This window comes from Mustela putorius, unplaced genomic scaffold (genome assembly GCF_011764305.1).
Source record: "Mustela putorius furo isolate JIRA1106 unplaced genomic scaffold, ASM1176430v1.1 tig00003962_pilon_pilon_pilon, whole genome shotgun sequence".
Taxonomy (NCBI): Eukaryota; Metazoa; Chordata; class Mammalia; order Carnivora; family Mustelidae; genus Mustela; species Mustela putorius.
In genome coordinates this window covers 25,175,813-25,187,898 of record NW_025422106.1, presented here as the reverse complement: position 1 = coordinate 25,187,898, position 12,086 = coordinate 25,175,813, and positions in this window count along the sequence as shown.

The following is a 12,086-nucleotide window of genomic DNA, read 5'->3' as shown; positions in this document are numbered from 1 at the left end:
TGATTCTGGATGATCAGCTCTGACATGTAGGTGATAGTTCCTAAACAGAGATAATTAATCCTGCAGGTCACTAAATACCCACCAAGAAAACCCACAATCTTTGATTTGATTCAATTCATGAGGAAATTATAAAACTATCTCAAAATATAATAATATATAAGTGATTGTCCCTAAATATCATATTTCCAAACAGGGTAACATTTGTAAGAGGTGAATTGAGTGTATCTTAAAACACTGTGCAAGCTGTTTTATTGTTTACTATTTAACTGTCAGTGAAAATATAAAATTATTATTTTCTTTTTTTTTATTTTTAATTTTTTATTTTTTATAAACATATATTTTTATCCCCAGGGGTACAGGTCTGTGAATCACCAGGTTTACACACTTCACAGCACTCACCAAATCACATACCCTCCCCAATGTCCATAATCCCACCCCCTTCTCCCAAAACCCCTCCCCCCGGCAACCCTCAGTTTGTTCTGTGAGATTAAGAGTCACTTATGGTTTGTCTCCCTCCCAATCCCATCTTGTTTCATTTATTCTTCTTCTACCCACTTAAGCCTCCATGTTGCATCACCACTTCCTCATATCAGGGAGATCATATGATAGTTGTCTTTCTCTGCTTGACTTATTTCGCTAAGCATAATACGCTCTAGTTCCATCCATGTTGCAAATGGCAAGATTTCATTTCTTTTGATGGCTGCATAGTATTCCATTGTGTATATATACCACATCTTCTTGATCCATTCATCTGTTGATGGACATCTAGGTTCTTTCCATAGTTTGGCTATTGTGGACATTGCTGCTATAAACATTCGGGTGCATGTGTCCCTTTGGATAACTACATTTGTATCTTTAGGGTAAATACCCAATAGTGCAATTGCTGGGTCATAGGGTAGTTCTATTTTCAACATTTTGAGGAACCTCCATGCTGTTTTCCAGAGTGGCTGCACCAGCTTGCATTCCCACCAACAGTGTAGGAGGGTTCCCCTTTCTCCGCATCCTCGCCAGCATCTGTCATTTCCTGACTTGTTGATTTTAGCCATTCTGACTGGTGTGAGGTGATATCTCATTGTGGTTTTGATTTGTATTTCCCTGATGCCGAGTGATATGGAGCACTTTTTCATGTGTCTGTTCGCCATCTGGATGTCTTCTTTGCAGAAATGTCTGTTCATGTCTTCTGCCCATTTCTTGATTGGATTATTTGTTCTTTGGGTGTTGAGTTTGCTAAGTTCTTTATAGATTCTGGACACTAGTCCTTTATCTGATATGTCGTTTGCAAATATCTTCTCCCATTCTGTCAGTTGTCTTTTGATTTTGTTCACTGTTTCCTTTGCTGTGCAAAAGCTTTTTGATCTTGATGAAATCCCAGTAGTTCATTTTTTTCCCTTGCTTCCCTTGCCTTTTGCGTTGTTCCTAGGAAGATGTTGCTGCGGCAGAGGTCGAAGAGGTTGCTGCCCGTGTTCTCCTCAAGGATTTTGATGGATTCCTTTCGTACATTGAGGTCCTTCATCCATTTTGAGTCTATTTTTGTGTGTGTGGTGTAAGGAAATGGTCCAATTTCATTTTTCTGCATGTGGCTGTCCAATTTTCCCAGCACCATTTATTGAAAAGGCTGTCTTTTTTCCATTGGACATTCTTTTCCTGCTTTGTCGAAGATTAGTTGACCATAGAGTTGAGGGTCTATTTCTGGGCTCTCTATTCTGTTCCCATTGATCTATGTGTCTGTTTTTGTGTGCCAGTACCATGCTGTCTTGATGATGACAGCTTTGTAATAGAGCTTGAAGTCCGGAATTGTGATGCCACCAACGTTGGCTTTCTTTTTCAATATCCCTTTGGCTATTCGAGGTCTTTTCTGGTTCCATATAAATTTTAGAATTATTTGTTCCATTTCTTTGAAAAAGATGGATGGTACTTTGATAGGAATTGCATTAAATGTGTAGATTGCTTTAGGTAGCATAGACATTTTCACAATATTTATTCTTCCAATCCAGGAGCATGGAACATTTTTCCATTTCTTTTTGTGTCTTCCTCAATTTCTTTCATGAGTACTTTATAGTTTTCTGAGTATAGATTCTGTGTCTCTTTGGTTAGGTTTATTCCTAGGTACCTTATGGTTTTGGATGCAATTGTAAATGGGATTGACTCCTTAATATCTCTTTCTTCTGTCTTGCTGTTGGTGTAGAGAAATGCAACTGATTTCTGTGCATTGATTTTATATCCTGACACTTTACTGAATTCCTGTATAAGTTCTAGCAGTTTTGGAGTGGAGTCTTTTGGGTTTTCCACATATAGTATCATATCATCTGCGAAGAGTGATAATTTGACTTCTTCTTTGCCAATTTGGATGCCTTTAATTTCCTTTTGTTGTCTGATTGCTGAGGCTAGGACCTCTAGTACGATGTTGAATAGCAGTGGTGATAATGGACATCCCTGCCGTGTTCCTGACCTTAGCGGAAAAGCTTTCAGTTTTTCTCCATTGAGAATGATATTTGCGGTGGGTTTTTCATAGATGGCTTTGATGATATTGAGGTATGTGCCCTCTATCCCTACACTTTGAAGAGTTTGATCAGGAAGGGATGCTGTACTTTGTCAAATGCTTTTTCAGCATCTATTGAGAGTATCATATGGTTCTTGTTCTTTCTTTTATTGATGTGTTGTATCACATTGACTGATTTGCGGATGTTGAACCAACCTTGCAGCCTTGGAATAAATCCCACTTGGTCGTGGTGAATAATCTTTTTAATGTACTGTTGAATCCTATTGGCTAGTATTTTGTTGAGTATTTTCGCATCTGTGTTCATCAAGGATATTGGTCTATAGCTCTCTTTTTTGGTGGGATCCTTGTCTGGTTTTGGGATCAAGGTGATGCTGGCCTCATAAAATGAGTTTGGAAGTTTTCCTTCCATTTCTATTTTTTGGAACAGTTTCAGGAGAATAGGAATTAGTTCTTCTTTAAATGTTTGGTAGAATTCCCCCGGGAAGCCGTCTGGCCCTGGGCTTTTGTTTGTTTGGAGATTTTTAATGACTGTTTCAATCTCCTTACTGGTTATGGGTCTGTTCAGGCTTTCTATTTCTTCCTGGTTCAGTTGTGGTAGTTTATATGTTTCTAGGAATGCATCCATTTCTTCCAGATTGTCGAATTTATTGCCGTAGAGTTGCTCATAGTATGTTCTTATAATAGTTTGTATTTCTTTGGTGTTAGTTGTGATCTCTCCTCTTTCATTCATGATTTTATTTATTTGGGTCCTTTCTCTTTTCTTTTTGATAAGTCGGGCCAGGGGTTTATCAATTTTATTAATTCTTTCAAAGAACCAGCTCCTACTTTCGTTGATTTGTTCTATTGTTTTTTTGGTTTCTATTTCATTGATTTCTGCTCTGATCTTTATGATTTCTCTTCTCCTGCTGGGCTTAGGGTTTCTTTCTTGTTCTTTTTCTCCAGCTCCTTTAGGTGTAGGGTTAGGTTGTGTACCTGAGACCTTTCTTGTTTCTTGAGAAAGGCTTGTACCGCTATATATTTTCCTCTCAAGACTGCCTTTGTTGTGTCCCACAGATTTTGAACCGTTGTATTTTCATTATCATTTGTTTCCATGATTTTTTTCAATTCTTCTTTAATTTCCCGGTTGACCCATTCATTCTTTAGAAGGATACTGTTTAGTCTCCATGTATTTGGGTTCTTTCCAAACTTCCTTTTGTGGTTGAGTTCTAGCTTTAGAGCATTGTGGTCTGAAAATATGCAGGGAATGATCCCAATCTTTTGATACCGGTTGAGTCCTGATTTAGGACCGAGGATGTGATCTATTCTGGAGAATGTTCCATGTGCACTAGAGAAGAATGTGTATTCTGTTGCTTTGGGATGAAATATTCTGAATATATCTGTGATGTCCATCTGGTCCAGTGTGTCATTTAAGGCCTTTATTTCCTTGCTGATCTTTTGCTTGGATGACCTGTCCATTTCAGTGAGGGGAGTGTTAAAGTCCCCTACTATCATTGTATTATTGTTGATGTGTTTCTTTGATTTTGTTATTAATTGGTTTATATAGTTGGCTGCTCCCACATTGGGGGCATAGATATTTAAAATTGTTAAATCTTCTTGTTGGACAGACCCTTCGAGTATGATATAGTGTCCTTCCTCATCTCTTATTATAGTCTTAGGCTTAAAATCTAATTGATCTGATATAAGGATTGCCACTCCTGCTTTCTTCTGATGTCCATTAGCATGGTAAATTCTTTTCCACCCCCTCACTTTAAATCTGGAGGTGTCTTCGGGCTTAAAATGTGTTTCTTGGAGGCAACATATAGATGGGTTTTGTTTTTTTATCCATTCTGATACCCTGTGTCTTTTGACAGGGGCATTTAGCCCATTAACATTCAGGGTAACTATTGAGAGATATGAATTTAGTGCCATTGTATTGCCTGTAAGGTGACTGTTACTGTATATGGTCTCTGTTCCTTTCTGATCTACCACTTGTAGGCTCTCTCTTTGCTTAGAGGACCCCTTTCAATATTTCCTGTAGAGCTGGTTTGGTATTTGCAAATTCTTTCAGTTGTTGTTTGTCCTGGAAGCTTTTAATCTCTCCTTCTATTTTCAATGATAGCCTAGCTGGATATAGTATTCTTGGCTGCATGTTTTTCTCGTTTAGTGCTCTGAAAATATCATGCCAGCTCTTTCTGGCCTGCCAGGTCTCTGTGGATAAGTCAGCTGCCAATCTAATATTTTTACCATTGTATGTTACAGACTTCTTTTCCCGGGCTGCTTTCAGGATTTTCTCTTTGTCATTGAGACTTGTAAATTTTACTATTAGGTGACGGGGTGTGGGCCTATTCTTATTGATTTTGAGGGGCATTCTCTGAACCTCCTGAATTTTGATGCTCGTTCCCTTTGCCATATTGGGGAAATTCTCCCCAATAATTCTCTCCAGTATACCTTCTGCTCCCCTCTCACTTTCTTCTTCTTCTGGAATCCCAATTATTCTAATGTTGTTTCGTCTTATGGTGTCACTTATCTCTCGAATTCTCCCCTCGTGGTCCAGTAGCTGTTTGTCCCTCTTTTGCTCAGCTTCTTTATTCTCTGTCATTTGGTCTTCTAAATCACTAATTCTTTCTTCTGCCTCATTGATCCTAGCAGTTAGAGCCTCCATTTTTGATTGCACCTCATTAATAGCTTTTTTGATTTCACCTTGGTTAGATTTTAGTTCTTTTATTTCTCCAGAAAGGGCTTTTATATCTCTCGAGAGGGTTTCTCTAATATCTTCCATGCCTTTTTCGAGCCCGGCTAGAACCTTGAGAATTGTCATTCTGAACTCTAGATCTGACATATTACCGATGTCTGTATTGATTAGGTCCCTAGCCTTCGGTACTGCCTCTTGTTCTTTTTTTTTTGTGTTGAATTTTTACGTCTTGTCATTTTGTCCAGATAAGAGTAAATGAAGGGGCAAGTAAAATACTAAAAGGGTGGCAACAACCCCAGGAAAATATGCTTTCAGAAAGTGGATGTTTTTCTGTTTCCAGAATTGCTGTTCTTCTTCTCTTCAATCTGCCGATGGGTTTTCAGGTGTTTGCAATCTTTAGATAAGCTATCTAGCTGATCTCCGGCTAGCTGAAGCAGTCTCAGCTTGCTACTTCTCCGCCATCTTGACTCCTCCCAACATGTGGTTTTGATCTAAAATTATTATTTTCTGTAGATAATTCACTTTGTCAGCTAGTTGTCCATATTGGAAGAATTTGGATGTTGGAAGATGACATCATTCACCATTTAATGCTTTCTGGGTCTCTAAAACACCAAGGATGAGAACTATCCCAATTATCTTCTTTTCAACCAAAAAGGATTTGATTACATGTGTGTAGGAATCTGTGTGAATGATTGACCAAAATGGAGTAAATGGAGGTATTTCATGTAGGGAATTTTCAAGGTTGGCCAAAAAAATGTTCTATAAATGTTATTGCCTGTCTCTCCCCCATGAGAGTATGAGAGTATGGGATCTATTTTGTTCACTGTTGTGTATTTGGTACTGAGACAGTGCTGACATATGGTAATTATTTAATAAATTTATATGAAATGAATATAGGAACCCTGCAATAGTATGTTTAAATAATAAATGCAACAAGGTTAATTTCGCTGTTGTGGGTAAGCTCAAGAAGGCCAAATGGTCTGAGATATTTCAAATATTTCCCATAGTCAAAGTGCCAAAGAGTAGTATACAGAAGAAGAAAATGTAGGCTTTTAGGAGAACTCCATACCACTTAGCTGCTCTATATCAGTCTCACATTATTCCTCTATTTATTTTGGAGAAGGGAAGTTAATCTCCTTTATTGTATCCTACAGTAAACATAAGTATCTACATTTATGTTTGTAATGCAAATAAAAATCTCTGCATCTGTACGTCAAGTTATTGTCTCAGCCATTTCCCTTTGATTCTGTCAAACAAGCTGTTCTGGAATAAATTTAGCACTATAATTTCAGTTACTTCACATACTAATATCCAGGGGTTGGCTAAGTCTGGAAAAGACTACAGTACATATGTGGTGTCAGTTTGGGTCAGTTTAGGCCCATTCAGGAAATACAAATCACATCTGTTTTTTTAAAAACCAAGAAGATGTAATACAAAGAAATAGATACAGAGGTTTGTCTTGAAAGACTGTAGGAGAAAGATGTATGTGAAGGTAATGCAGAGATTATTAACTGCAGTAAAAAATCGCTTCCCCTAGGTACAAAAGGAAAGGTGGCATCACCACAACCTGGGAGCTCAGAAGAGGCTGACCACATGTCTGATGTTTGTGTCTCTGAGAGAGCTGTTAAACAGCTGCCACTTGGTCTTCACCTGCTGAGATGACCCAAACCTTCATTCCTGAGGGATCTCTATCCACAATAATATTGCCTTCATTATTATTATCACCATCATCATCAACATTATTATTATCATTATTATTTTGGTTGTTATGATTTCTGTTCATCTCTCTTATTGGGCATACAAAAGTCACCTCAGACATAGTTCTAAACATGGTTCTAAGGAAAGCATGTTGTGTGAAAGCAACTAAATATCCTTGGTAATTGGGTTATCTCTCCAGCCAGTAGAGAAATTCCTTTTTCTGAATGGCTCATAGAGACAGGCGATAATTTTACTGATTCCAAGTAACATAATAACATTTAAAAATATAAATCCCTTCCTAAGGATGAGACTTGTCATTAGAAAAAAACAAGAGATTGTAGCATTAGATCTTCCAACCCCACCCACCAGTCCTTGGGGCAGGGAGAGTTTGCTGGAAGTTGAACTCTATTATATAAACACTCTTAAAGAACCAGTTTAGAAGACTTTACAGGTTGATGAAAGTTTCCATGGGCCTCAATGATGTAGCACACCCCACCTCTATGGGGTACTGTCCTTGGGACACTTCTGGACCTTAACATTGTACCTCTACATCTGACTGTATGTTTCTATCCTTTATAATAAGCCCATAGACCCAAGCAACAACAACAAAAAAGTAAATCCTTAATTATTATTATTGATACCCTTTTATAAGGTTATAATAGCTGAACAAAAAAGTTTCCAGGAATATGTAGATGCAATAAAAATACAATAAGAAAAAAAAAAGCAGAGACTTCTGAAAAGTTGGTGGAGTAAGAGAATCTAATCTCTTCTTGTCCCACAGATACTCCTAAATAACAGCCACATCAGTGCAACCAACCCAGAATATGACTTAAAGACTGGCAAAACAGACTTTCCACAGTTAATCTTATTGAGAAGGACACATCAAGAAGGGTAAAAGGGGTGGAGATGGGGTCAGGAACCGAACTCCCAGCAACACTAACCACAAGCAGGAGGGACACCACAAGCACAGAGAAAGAAGAGGAGCAGACCCTATATCAGGCACCCCAGACAAGGGAGACCTACACTGGATCAATGAGCTCTGATAACATTTGGCTTTGAAAACTGTAAGGTTTAACTTCTCAGAGTTTTTACAGCCAGTAGGGTATAGAGCCAGGCATTTTGAAAATCATCAGGCCTGGTTATGTGAGAGCATAAGGATGATAGGAAACTGATTGCCCACATTTAAAGGCCCAGCATAATTAACTACTCCACCAAGATACAGCATAGAAGCAGCAGTCTGAAAAGTGCCTGGGGGTATATGTGAAGGAAATTTATTTATTAATCTCAGAACATTGGTGGAGGGGCAGGGACATTTAGGAGACTTCTCCAAGAACAAAAACCTGGTAGGCATCATTTTTCTCCCCTTCCCCCAGTCTAGATAGCCAGACACTTGGAGGAACCAGTGCAAACACCCTTCACCTACCTTGGTAACACCCTGTGCTCTGCCCCTCTGTTCTATTAATCTACCCAACTGAACACACCCCATTTGGCAGGCATCCCTCCAAAATGGTTCTGGAAAGACAAATCCTACAAGCAGTCCCAGCAAGGACAAGCATCACTCCAAAATGACTGCTTCCCTGGGGAGAGGGGAAGACACCCACATACACCAGTTTACCTGTAGCCCCAGCAGATGAAATGGGACAGACACCTGATCTGACTGCCAGTTCTGACCACCAGCAAAAATGTTTCAAGACTCAACACTGGAAGAGAGCCCTCCAGTTTGGGTTCACTGAAGCCCCAATAGATGGATTGGGGTCCATGAGGTCCTGAGGCCCCTGACTCATCACTTAACAACACAGGGACAAAACCCTGCTCATAGTGACAAAGTTGATCATTGCAGCTGACAGAACTGGAGAAAAACATGATTCAGCCACAACAGTAAGGCAGAAACAACCTACAGAGGAGACACACTTGAAGTATCTGGTTCTGGTAAAAAGGGTACATTGTATTACAGAGGACCACAGGATCTCTTCTTCATAAGGCCACTACTTTCAAGATCAGGACATATGGCTGACTTTCCTAATACATGAACACAAACACAGAGAGTTAGACAAATGAGGAGAAAGAGGAAATTGTCTCAAATGGGGTGCAGGGAGGGGGAGAGCAGGGCAAAACCACAGCAAAAGAGCTAAATGAAATGGAGATGAGTAATATGTCTGATAACAAATTCAAGTAATGGTCATAAACATACTCACTGGACATGAGAAAAGAGAGGAGGATCTCAGTGGGATTATCAACAAAAAGGACATATCAAGAAGAATCTATCAGAGATGAAGAACTCAATAACTGAAATTAAAAATTCACCAGAGGGAACTGATAGCAGATTAGAGGAGGCAGAAAGATGGATCAATAAGCTGAAAGACAAAACAATGGAAGCAACCAACCTTAACAGCAAATAGAGAAAAAAAATAATAAAATAATGAGAACAGGTTAACGAAACCCTGCATCATCAAGCATAATAACATTCACCCTATAGGGATCACAGAAGGAAGAGAGAGTAAAGGGGGCAGAAAATTTATTTGAAGAAGTAATAGCTAAAAATTTCCCTATTCTGGGGAAGAAAACAGACATCTAAATCCAGGAGACACAGAAAGGCCCCAAGGAAATCAACCAAAAGAGGTCCATATCAAGATACATAATAATTAAACTGGCAAAAAGTAGTGACAAAGAGAGAATTTTAAAAGCAGTGGGAGGGCGGGGCTGGGGGGGCAGAGAACAGTTACATACAGGGGAAACCCAATCAATTCGAGCTGATTTCTCAGCAAACACTTTTCAGGCCAGAGGAAAATGGCATGATACACTCAAAGTTCCAAAAGGAAAAAAACATGCAACCAAAAATACTCTATCCATCAACATCATCATTCAGAATAGAAGGAAAGGTGTTTCCAAGACAAACAAAAGTTAAAGGCATTCATCACCACTGACCCAGCCTTACAAGAAAAGTTAAAGAGAATTCTTTGAGTGAAAAGAAAAGGCCATAATCATCAGTAAGAAAATTATAAAGGGAAAATTTCACAGGTAAACTCAAACATAATGAAAGTTTGATAGATTGATCCGTTATAAAACCAGTATGGAGGTTAAACAACAAAAGCAATTAAATCTATAAAAATCAGCCAAAATATTCACAAAATTAAAGAAAGTAGTCTGACATCATATACATAAAACATGAAGGGGCAGTAAAAACATAGAGCTTTTACAAAGGGCTCAAATTTAAGCAACCATCAATTTACTATCGGCTGTAATATACATAAGAAGCTATATATGAATGAATGGTGACCACAAATCAAAAACCTACAATAGATACACAAAAAATAAAGAGAATGGGATCCAAACATATCACTAAGAAAGCCATGAAACCCCACTAAGGAAGAGAGCAAGAAAAGAAAGAAACAAAGAAGAACTACAAAAACAACTACAAAACAAGCAACAAAATGGCAATAAGTATATATCTATTGATAATGTAAATGGACTAAATACTCCAATCAAAATACATAGGGTGACTGAATAGATTAAAAACCAAGTTTCAGGGAGGAGTCAAGATGGCGGAGAAGTAGCAAGCTGAGACTGCTTCAGCTAGCCGGAGATCAGCTAGATACCTTATCTAAAGATTGCAAACACCTGAAAATCCATCGGCAGATCGAAGAGAAGAAAAACAGCAATTCTGGAAACAGAAAAACAACCACTTTCTGAAAGGTAGGACCGGCGGAGAAGTGAATCCAAAGCGACGGGAAGATAGACCCCGGGGGGAGGGGCCGGCTCCCGGCAAGCGGCGGAGCAACCGTGCACAAAATCAGGACTTTTAATAGTCTGTTCCGCTGAGGGACATCGCTCCAGAGGCTAAACCGGGGCGAAGCCCAAGCGGGGTCAGCGTGGCCTCAGGTCCCGCAGGGTCACAGAAGGATCGGGGGTGTCTGAGTGTCACAGAGCTTGCGGGTATTGGAACGGGAAAGCCGGCTACAGAGACAGAGCCGACAGTAAGCTCACAGATCCGTGTTACCTTGAACCGGTCGCAGGCTCGGTGAGCTCGGAGCGTGGCCGGAGGTCAGGCAGACGGGAGTAACTGGGCGCGGTTCTCTGAGCGCGCACTGAGGAGTGCGGCCCTGGGCTCTCAGCTCCTCCGGGCCAGAGACCAGGAGGCCGCCATTTGTATTCCCGTCCTCTGGAACTCTACGGAAAGCGCTCAGGGAACAAAAGCTCCTGAAAGCAAACCCGAGCGGATTACTCACCCCGGCCCCTACTAAGGGCGGTGCAATTCCGCCTGGGGCAAAGACACTTGAGAATCACTACAACAGGCCCCTCCCCCAGAAGATCAACAAGAAATCCAGCCGAGACCAAGTTCACCTACCAAGGAGTGCGGTTTCAATACCAAGGAGAGCAGCAGAATTCCAGAGGAGGAGAAAGCCAAGCACGGAACTCATGGCTTTTCTCCTGTGATTTTTTTTAGTCTTGCAGTTAATTTAATTTTTTCTTTTTCATTTTTTTTTTCTCGCCTTCGGGTAAAATTTTTTTTAACTGTTACCTTTTTCTTTTTTAACGATTTTATACTAGTTTATCTAATATATATATATTTTCTTTTTTACATTTTTCTTAGGTGTATTCTTTTTTTAAAAATTCTTTTCTTTTCTTTTCTTTTTTCTTTCTTCCTTTTTGAACCTCTTTTTATCCCCTTTCTCCCCACTCACGATTTTGGATCTCTTCCAATTTGGTTAAAGCATATTTTCCTGGGGTTGTTGCCACCCTTTTAGTATTTTACTTGCCCCTTCATTTACTCTTATCTGGACAAAATGACAAGACGTAAAAATGCAACACAAAAAAAAGAACAAGAGGCAGTACCGAAGGCTAGGGACCTAATCAATACAGACATCGGTAATATGTCAGATCTAGAGTTCAGAATGACAATTCTCAAGGTTCTAGCCGGGCTCGAAAAAGGCATGGAAGATATTAGAGAAACCCTCTCGAGAGATATAAAAGCCCTTTCTGGAGAAATAAAAGAACTAAAATCTAACCAAGGTGAAATCAAAAAAGCTATTAATGAGGTGCAATCAAAAATGGAGGCTCTAACTGCTAGGATAAATGAGGCAGAAGAAAGAATTAGTGATATAGAAGACCAAATGACAGAGAATAAAGAAGCTGAGCAAAAGAGGGACAAACAGCTACTGGACCACGAGGGGAGAATTCGAGAGATAAGTGACACCATAAGACGAAACAACATTAGAA